The 11229-nt window shown below is 38.8% G+C and overlaps 1 pseudogene; it reads left to right on the top strand.

Annotated features, from left to right (window-relative positions):
* Positions 1 to 311: 311 nt before the first annotated feature.
* LOC147436815 (uncharacterized) lies at positions 312 to 5402 on the top strand (annotated as a pseudogene).
* The last annotated feature ends 5827 nt before the right edge of the window (positions 5403 to 11229 follow it).

Raw genomic sequence — 11229 nt, 5'->3', positions numbered from 1 at the left:
AATTGGCAGGAAATTCCGAGATTTCACATTCAGTTTCTTGAAAGAGAGATGATGGGCAGCAATTGTGTTGTGCTTACTGTAATTAAGGGCCACTAAATGTTGCTTCTCGGCTCATTTTGGAAAACGGTTTATTTCGTTGCACATGTGAGCGTGCGGTCTCTTGAGGATTTCAAAATATGGTTATGAGTCTGAGTTGCAAATGCAGGTGAGAAGGCACCTGTGAAGTCAGAGCGTTAGAGCATCTGTCATTCGAGTATCGACGCAAAGCTTGCATCTCCATGCCAACATCACCAAAAAATCGAAGAGGAGCAATGGCGGGACGTAAAGGACGCCCACCTGCTAGGTACATTTTCTCACCATTTTTTTGATGTCATTATTATACATGTAGAGGTGCCCGTCGATGTGCATGCCTAAAAGAAAATTGTATTAAAAAATAATGTATATATTTTTACAAAAGCAAATTGCTTCTAGAACTACCCATTGACGAGAATGTTTATAGCTTGCTAAATTTTATTTAGTGTCTAAAGACTTGCATGTTAATGTGAATGCCTAGAGACGATGTTTACATATGAAAAAAAGCTTTCAAATCATCCAAGCTTTCAAGTCAATTAGTGTCTAAAAACCTGCATGTTAACATGCATGTTTAGAGAAAAGTGATTAATGTTTCAAAAGAGATTATTTTTGTTTTTTATATTCAATATTAAGAAACCCTCATGTGAGGTGTCCATTGGATTATTATATTTTTTGAAATTTTGTTCCACATTCAAAGGAGGTGCTGTCCAAATATTTTCAAAGATTGATTGTGTATTTTATTGAAGGGAAACTTAAAGACCTGCATGTTTAAAACCAATGTTTCATTAGAGTAGCAAAATATATTGTTGTACTTCTAAAATTTATTTTTATGCACAAAAAAGGTTCTAGTCATACATGTTACATGTTAGCATGCATCTTTACAAGCAATGTTTTGTTGAAGATAGTATTTATTTTTTGTCTTCAATCTTTACTTTTTGTCTCCTCCAATGGACTATGTAAAGATTAAATTCTGTTTGAAACATTGCTTATAGACATGCATGTTAACATTCATGTTTAGAGGCAAGTTTTCATTGCTTATAGACATGCATGTTAAAGTTCATGTTTAGAGGCAATGTACAAATTTTTTCAGATGTTGATTGTGTATTTTATTTGTAGTCCATCTCGTGGAAGATTAAAGAAAAGTCTATGTAATGAAAAGTCTACATAACCACTTGAAAGTAGTGAGCAAGTGTCATCAGTGTCAGTAACAGAAATGTCAGAGTGTCATGGAATTGAAGAGGAAGAGATTCACTATGTGGATGTTGACCAAGGGTCTATGCACGAAATTGATGACACATTGGCTCCTGAAGAAAACGAACATCAAATTATCCCTTGGGAAATGCGAGATGAGGTAACTGCAGCTGCAGAGATTGACAATGAGCAAAATATTTTTATGCATAGAGGTGCCGATGTACTTCAGACCACACGTATGTTTAGTTGCTTCGACTGTCCTCCTATACCATTGTGTAGGTTGATTCCATATGCTAGAGTCAGAGGTTTAAGAGATGATTTAGGTGGATTAAAAATGGCTTTTGCAAGGGAAGGATATATGCAAGAAAAGGGAGCTTTCATTGTTTCACTTTGGACATTTAAGAGAGAGAAAACCATTGCTACAGGTAAGTTGAAGCTTCTTAAATTTTTTAAGTGAATTTCTATTTTAAAAATTCTTTTTGAATTCACTAATTTTGGTTTCTTGCTTTGAAGATGACATCAAGGAAAAGTGGGATCCTCTTTGGATAGAAATCAATGAGGAGTATGAGTTGGAGCTCAAAAGCCAACCAAGGTTTGCAGATCTGTCAGATCGCATGTTTTATGTTTGGGAGGGCAACCATCGCACGCTTGCATGGACTGAAGCTATCAAAGAGAAGTTTTCCACCTCAAAGGAGAGACATTGTAGGGTCCTTTGTACTATCATAGATCCCACCAAGGTTCCTGAGATTGCATTGCTAAGTAGCTTGCAACGAATGAATGTGTGAGTATCTACTAAAGCATATATCTTGTTGTTGAATACTTTATTATGGAAACAAATCAATATGGATTTTTGCAGTATGAACATGCATGCTTTGGTGGCCACTCACATACGGGATGAGATTGTGAACACCAATCACATATGTGCAGCTGAACATGAAAGCTACCTAAAAACTCTCCCTGACAAAGACCAGAAACTAATTGCATCTGTGCGAAGAAAGTATGCTAAAGGTGCAGAACCTTGGTATCCACTCACACGACACTACCTTGGCATGCTAGTTTATGATGTGAGTTTTGTTTTTTTTTGCTTGCAAATTATTTTTAAGTCATTTGAATAACTCTTAGACAAATTGATTTCTTTTTTAGATTCAAATAACTAAAGAGAAAGAGTCTAGATTGATTCAACTCAAACAAGGAATGCTTGTAGAGGATGTGAAGAAGGAGGAGAAGAGCATTCATCGTGAGATAATACATAAATATCAAGAATGCATTGGAAAGGTACACTTCACCAAATAATCAAGCAATAGTCATTGTGTTGATTGTTGTTATGGATGTGAAGTAAAACTTCATGCTCTTTGTATTGTGTTGTAGCTCTTGAATATTTTGGATCCCAATCTTGGGACAGACTGGTTGGCAAAGATTATGTCACTCAAATGGGGACATGACAATTGGGCAACTTTAGAGAAGCTAAACTTGATTGCACTCCATGATGCCCCTATGCAGAATAAAATCCAATGGGTTTCATTACTCGAGTCTGATAGGATCACAAGGACTGCTTTTGGTTTGAAGAAGGGAGATAATTTGTTTCGACAGTGAGTATGATTTACTAGTTATTTAATGTTTCGCTTGCTTTGTCTAAGAGATAATATTTGTTTAAATAACACAACTTTGCTTTTTTTAAATTTGTAGTTGGCTGCGTAGAGAGGGCTACCTTGCTCGTGTCTATGAGAGAGCAACACAACTTGTTTTGGACAATTCAAATGTGCCAGGAGGGGCACCATTGCCACATGAATGCACATTGGGGTTCTACTTTGATGAAATTAAGTTTGAAGCTAGGCCTTTTCTCTATCCTTTGGAGGTTTCTTTGGAGGGACAAAGCAAAGATCTAGAGAAACAAGCACTCAAGAAAGTTGATACTTTTCGAATGGCAGCTCAATGATTGGCTTATAGGTTTGTAACAATTTTGATCTTGCTTTGTATGTCACTATCGAGTCATGTGTTCAATGTTTTTGTTTCTTGTTAGGTTTTTGTCACTTTTGGTTTCAAAGGGGATCTTGCCAACTCTCCCATTTGTGGTGAGACAGTGGGCACAGACTGCGTCAAAAGACACATATATGTACCCCCCTAGCATGCCCACTTTGACAACATGGGATAGAGATACATGTCCATGGTGGCTAGATATGGTACAGGGTCACATCCTTGAGAGAGAGAAAGAGCTTCGAGAAACCATGCTTAGGGATGCAGCAGCAGAGGCGAGACAACCACCACCTGCTACTTCAGAGGCGAGACAACCAGGTATGCTTATGTCATTCTTTAACTTTTATGTTTTCATGCTGTTGATTCTTGTAGGTTCAAAAACTGTTGTATATGTCTTTTAAGGTGTCCACTTGTCTAGTGAGAGGATGGAGACTGTGGTTGATACCACTATTGTGAAGGATGTTCTAGAGCATGGTAAGTGTCAAAAATTTTATTGTTGACTTTTATTAATACTTTGTGAAAAAGTTCACATATCATAAATATGTTGTCACAGACTCCTCGGGCTTGATTGTTGTTAGGAGGAGCATACAATTTGTCTATGTTTTGATATCTCCTTTGCGTTACCCAATGCTTCCTGTTGATACACGATGTATTGCTATTGTTGGCGATTACATTTCTATTGCTGCAAACTATAGAGAGGGTACTCGCAATGCATCGTGGAATCTTGTGCATCAACATATGTCTCGAGTTCGCTCAAGCGGTGTGCCATACACTCGTGGGGGAAAGTCTGTTTCATGGGACACATATTTTGTCTTCTTGGATCTTCCTTTTGGTGGATTGCATATTGGTTCTTCTTCTCCATCTCGTTGGGATATTTGCACTGAGGAGCATGTACGATCTACTATCCATTTGACTTTTTCTACACTTGCAGATTCTGGATGGCTGCTCATTATGGCTTCTACTGCAGGTATTTGTGTTGTGTTTGATTACTTGCATTAATATTATTTCATAATATTGATATTTTTTTCTTACAAGAACCTATGAATAGGAGAGGTTATTGGATGGGTGGAGAGGTTCTGTCGTGCTTCACAGATGGTGGTACATCGTCGCATTATAGTGCTCCATCATAGTTCATATGGATATGTTGAGAGTTTATCTGGTCGAATTCAGGTATTTTTTTCACTTTAGTATTGTATATTTTTGTTGAGGCTCTTTCTTCAATGTTGTGGTTTTGTAATTTGATTTGCAGTGCCAGTGCTCTATGCTACTTATGGTACACAGGATTGGGATGCAGCCAGCATGCTTTGTGGCTGAGAGCACCACTATGTTCTCTCGCTTGGGTCTCCAGCCTTCAGATTCGTTCATGACACACCATTTTCCGGAGCCTTCCTTAGCTAGATCAGGATCAGGGATGCCTTGGCGGGGTGAGATGCAGCGGAGCCAGGCTTTTGTTGCAGCTTTCGTTGAGCTGCTTTGTCGACGTGGAGGTATTTGTTTGGAGCTTGGGTGTGGTACAGCTCCCGTTTTGGCTGCATGCTTATCATCTGAACGAGCATGTGCTGCGCTTGACACCGATGAGTCTCTTATTAGAGACTATGTGGTTCCATTGCTTTGCCCTAAAAACCGCAGCCGAGAGGAGGCATCTACCTCTCTAGATGTTGAGGATGAGGGTGACATGCCATCGCGTGTCGACCCTTATGATGACTAGTGAGACTTCACTCCTACTACATTGACATTACTTTTGTGTTTTTGATCTTTATGTTGTGTTTCACTTTTTGGCATTTATGTACCTTGCGTAAGAATTACGTCTAATGTTATTAGATCCATAGATTAAATTTTGATTACATGCATAATAACTACATATACTTTTGTTTGTTTGTGGAAGTGCATTGCCGATTTATGCAGAGGCAACGGCTCAAAGAATGGCGAAGGAATTGAGATACGACTTTCGTATCTGTGAAACGCGTCATAAACGCAATGTTTTCATTGATGACGAATGCGACTCTTCATAGAGTCTAAGAATTATTAGCGAGTGCTTATGATGTAGAGTTTAAGTATTGACAAATGGACATATCATTCCTTCTATGATTTTGAAAGTGAATATTTTGAAATCCTCATGTGAGGTGTCCATTGGACCATGGTTAGTTTGAAATTTTCTTCATTTTACAAAGGAGGCTTTGTCCAAATTTTTTTATGAAAGGCTCTTGTATTAATGATTTGACAACATAATTTGTATTATGGATAATACATAACATTCTGAATTGATGAGACGAATGAGACTCCTTCAAATTGATGAGAAAAAAATTTGTATTATGATTCACTTTCTTAATTTGTTTGCTCGGATCTGTGTTCGCTCGGAAAATGTCGCTCGGGGTATGGTAAGACTCGTCAGTTGCATGTACTAGTGATCAAATGACGTAATTGGAATCTCTTTGCCATTCCATAGTGGAAGAATACCTTGATCTTGGAAGGTGGGCACGTGTGGATACCATAGAGAAAGTCAATGCCAAGGATTTAGAGGAAGAAGAAATTGAAGAACCATTGGATGCAAGTGCTGATGCCATTCTAGAAATTCTACAAGAAACAAGCTAGCCACCCATGATATTACATTATTGATATCTAGATTATTATTTCTGTCATTTTATTTTATTTGTCCCATCTCAAATCCGCCAATGGTGTTAAAAACATTGATGTTTGATTCATTATTTTTCTCAATTTATTTTCTTGAAAAAATATGAACTTGTGAGTTTGAGTTTTTTCACAATTAATGAATTAGACTTAAATGTATGATACTATATGGACATGTTGTGGAAAATAGAATTCTACATACATACATATATATATATATATATATATATATATATATATATATATATATATATAGTCTTAAGATATATTATGTAATACTTTAAAGTTAAGTGATCATATGAGGTTTGGGAAGAACACCCTTAGACTTGAGGATCATAGAGTTCTTTGTAGATATGGCACCTTATGGTCCTAGGGCCATAGAATCCCCCAAAAGCAAATGGATACCCTACAACCTTACGGACGTAGGGTGATTACATCAAGTCTCTAAAACGGCACATAAGAATTTGGTCTACTCTATAGCCTTAGGTCCATAGGGTGTCAACATAGAATCCGCCAAAAGCATTTGGCCTACCCTACAATCTTACAAATATAGGGTGATTACATAGAGTCTTTAAAAGGGAGCATAAGCATTTGGGATACCCTAAGGCCTTAGGGCCATAGGGTGTTGACATAGGATCTCCACAGGGGCACTTAAACCACCCCATGGATGCAAATCACTTAGCTCTCTATGGACACATCTTATAAAATATCACATGATACCCTATGGCCTTTAGGCCATAGGCTGGTTATTGTAGGTCACCTAAAGACTTGTTTCAAAAACATTTTTCTTTGGCCTTACTGTCTTGTTGAAGATCTCAAGGTCATAGTATGCAAATACCAGACCAAATTTATGGAAGAATATGTGGGAGAAGATATGTCAACTTGCTGCCTTGGAATCATAGGGTTCATATACATTAGGGACATATATTGCTTATCTTGTGATTAAGGTTTAATATTCTATTGAGAATGAAATAAGCTAGAAAAAACAAAAAAAAGTATTTAGTCCTCAAAATTCCATAATGAGAGTGTGAAAAATTGATGTATGATCATTTTTGGTTGGGTGCAAGTTCTTCTATTGTGAACTGATGGTGTAAGCATTTGAAATAATTATCTTTGTATTGTAACTAACTAAATTAAACATATAATCAACATTTGTTGTAAATGCCAATTATTTTCTTAGATAGTAAACCTCAAGTATCAAAGTGCAAATGGTTTATGAAGCATTTGCCCTTTGGATTATGTGAAGATCTAGTTATTTAATTGTAACAAGATTTTATTCAAAGATATAAAGTGCAAGTATTTTGGTCCAAAGTATGATTTTGTTTTTCTTCTAGATGATGCAGAGAATTGGAATTCATATCTTGAATTTTTTTCAATAGAGGGAAGCTAGGACTAGTACAGTTTTTTAGCTTGTCATGTAGCAATTGGAACATTGTATCAAGGTTTATTGCAAAGAAATTATTGTATAACATATGAAAATTGTTTAAGTTTGTAAATTGGAAGTAGAAGGAAATTCAAGTTCCAGAACATGTGCAATGTGAGAAGGAGAATCCAAGACAAATATTTTTGCCCCCCAGGATTTAAAAATCAAAGTGCATGGTGAACCGGACCTTCCATCCACCAACAGATCAATGCATTTGTGAATTAAAGTACTTGCAAATTTGATTTACATGTTTGAATGTTATGTCACATTTGAAGGGAAAGACCCCTTCAACTGTGTGGCAAAGCAACAGATGTATGATGTATGATAATGATTCAATTTTGTATATTGGATTGCATATTTACTGCACTATTAACTTACACATTTTAATAAGATCATAAATACATTGAGATTTTATAAAAAAGTTCACACTTGGATTTTTTTAATGACTATCATTGTCTAATTAAGTTGATATATACCACCTATAATTATTTTAATGTGTATATACACTTGGATTTTTTCATGACTATTTTATTATGAAAACTTTAATGTGTATTCATCCTTGAAAATTATGTCAAAAAGTATATCACCTATATCTACGGTATTTAAGATCACTAAAATAACTTGACTTTTTTATTGAAATTACTAATATTAGAAATAATGATATGTTCTTTTATGACATCATAATCAAAATCCGTTTGTGAATGTACTGTGGATGCCTTTGCCACCCTATGTCCCTTGGGCCATAGGATACGAACTTAGAGCATATAGTGTTTCTTACTAGCATTGAAGACACCCTTTGGCCCTTGGGTCATACGCCAACTTAGAGCATGGAGGATATCCTTTTAGCATAGAGGGCTCCTTGTGGACCTAGTATCGTAGGGTGAAAACATAAATAATAGAGGGCACATTGTGGCCCTGGGCCCATAGGGTGCCAACATAAAGGATATAGAGTTTCTTGCTAGCATAGAGGGTACCTTGTGGCCCTAGGGACATAGGGTGCTAACATTAAGCATATAGAGCTTTTTGCTAGCATAGAGGTCACCTTGTGGCCCTAAGGCCATTGGGTTCCAACATAAAGCATGTATAATTTCTTGCTAACATGAAAGGTACCATATGGCCCCAAGAGTGCAAGCAAAGATCATATGAGGTCTCTTACTAGCATAAAGAGCACTCTATGACACTAGTGCCATAGGGCTCTAACATAGAGTCTATGAAGAGGCATGTAAGTCACTCAATGTCCATAGGGTACAAATATAGAGTCTCTAAAGGGGCACTTAGGTCACTCAATGGTATCGGGGACATTAAGTATTCTATATGTATGTAGTAGGGAATTCTCTTCTAGGACACCTTGACCACCCTATGGCCTTAGGGACATAGGGTCTCAACCTAGACAATAGATGGTTTCTTATGATAGCACCCTATGGCCCTAGGGCCATAGGGTTCCAACATAGAGCATACTGTGTGTCTTAGTATCATATAGGGCACCTTAGGACCATAGGGTTTGAACATAGAGCACACAAGGTTTCTTCCTAGCATAGACAACACCTTGTGGTACTAGCACCATAGGGTACAAACATAATACATTAGGGGTTTATATTAGCCTTGAGGGAACCTTGTGGCCCTAGGGCCATTGGGTGCCAACATAAGGCATATTGAGGTTCTTATTAGCATAGGGACCCTATGGCCCTGGGGCCATAGGGTGCCTATATAGAGCATGGAGGGATACCTTGTGACCCTAGGGTTATAGGGTGCCATCATTAGCCATAGAGGGTTTGCTAGCATAGAGGACGCCCTATGGCCCTAGGACCATAGGATGCCAGCATAGCCCATGTACGGTTTCTCTTTTACCATAGAGAACATCTTATGGATCTAGGGTCATAAGATGCCAACATAGTGCATAAATGGCTTCTTATAAGTATACACGTAAACATAGTGCATAGAGGGAATTTTACTAGCATAGAGGCCGCCCTTTGACCTTGGGGCCATAGGGTGCCAACATAGAGCATAGAGGGATTTTTATTAGCACCTTATTATTAGAAAACCCTTTATGCCAACATTAGGAAAAAAGTGTTTGCTAGCATAGAGGACACCCTATGGCCCTAGGACCATAGGATGCCAACATAGCCCATGTACGGTTTCTCTTTTACCATAGAGGACATCTTATGGATTTAGGGTCATAAGATGCCAACATAGTGTATAAATGGATTCTTACAAGTCTACACGTAAACATAGTGCATAGAGGGAATCTTACTAGTATAGAGGCCGCCCTATGGCCTTGGGGCCATAGGATGCCAACATAGAGCATAGAGGGCTCTTTTTTAGCACCTTGTTGCCCTTGGGATTCCATAGTGCCATAAAAAGTGGTTTTTTTATATGTAGTAGATAATTCTCTCACACAGGACACCTTGGCCACCATCTGGCCCTTGGGCCATATGATAGTATCATAGAGGACACCCTATAGCCCTAGGGTTTCCTCCTTGCCCTAGGGCCATACAATGCCAACATATAGTGTACATGGTTTCTTTGTAGAGAAAACCTTTTAGCCCTACGCAATAGAGTGGAAACCTAGACCATATAATATATTTTACTACCATAAAAGGCACCCTATGACCCTGGGGCCAAAGAGTACCAATGTAGGGCATAAAGGGTCTCTTCGTAGGATGAAGGGCACCTTGTGGGCCTAGGACCATAGGGTGACAACATAAAAGAAGAGGGTTTATTGTTAACACAGAGGGTCTCTTTATAGGATAATTAGCACCATATGGCCCTAGGTCATAGGGTGCCAATATAGAGTCTGTAACATGGCACCTAGGCTAAGGTGGTCTTTACAAACATGGTAAGGAATACTCTCAAAGGTCACATTTTTGACCCATGGCCCTAGGTCATAGGGTGCCAATATAGAGTCTGTAACATGGCACCTAGGCTAAGGTGGTCTTTACAAACATGGTAAGGAATACTCTCAAACGTCACATTTTTGACCCATGGCCCTTGGGACCATAGAGTGACAACAGAGAGCATATAGGGTTTCTTACTAGCATAGAGAGCACCCTACAGCCCTGGGACCATAGGGTGTAGCAAGAAACATAGAGCATGGAGGGTTTCTTGCTATCATGGAGGACACCCTGTGTCCCTGGTGCCATAGGGTGCAAACATACAGCATGGAGGATTTCTTGCTAGCATAGAGAGCACCCTATGGCCTTGGGGCCATACGATTCCAACAAAGAGCATAAAGGGTTTTTGCTAGCATAGAGGATAGCTTGTTTCCTTGGGGCCATATGATACCATAATAGAAGAGTCTTAAGAAGGGAATCTAGGTCACTAAATCACCTTGGGTCCAAATGGTTGTCTTTGTAGGGAATGATCCTAAAGGGTTCCTTGGACACCCTATGGCCTTTGGGCCATAGGCTACCAACATAGAGTTTAGATGGTTTCTTACTAGCATAGAGTGCACCTTGTGGACTACGGTCTTTAGATGCTCATATAGAGTTTCAATGGTTTCTTACTAGGCATAGGGGGTACCCTATGGCCCTGGGGCCATAGGGTGCCAATGTAGAGCGCAGAGGTTTTCTTTCTAGCATAGAGGGCACCTTGTGAACTAGGAGCCATTTAATGCACCCTATGGCCCGGGGGCTGTAGGTTTCCAATGTAGAGTGTAGAGGCTTTATTTCTAGCATAGAGGGAACCTTGTGGCCTAGGGGCCGTTTGGTGCTCCCAACTTAGAGCATACAAGGTTTCTTAGTAGCATTATAAAGGGTACCTTGTGGCACTCAAGTCTCCATAGGGTGCCAACATAAGAGCGTAGAGGGTTTTTCTTACTACCATAGAGGACATCCTATGGACTTTGGGCCATAGGGTTTCAATATTAAGCATAGAGGATTTCTTACTAGCATAGAGGGCACCTTGTGGCCCTAGGTCCATAGGGTGCAAACATAGAGGATTTC

This window comes from Adiantum capillus-veneris, chromosome 17 (genome assembly GCF_014529385.1).
Source record: "Adiantum capillus-veneris isolate H3 chromosome 17, ASM1452938v2, whole genome shotgun sequence".
NCBI lineage: Eukaryota > Viridiplantae > Streptophyta > Polypodiopsida > Polypodiales > Pteridaceae > Adiantum > Adiantum capillus-veneris.
Note: the sequence above shows the minus strand (reverse complement) of the source record. Positions and strands in the feature narration are given on the sequence as shown.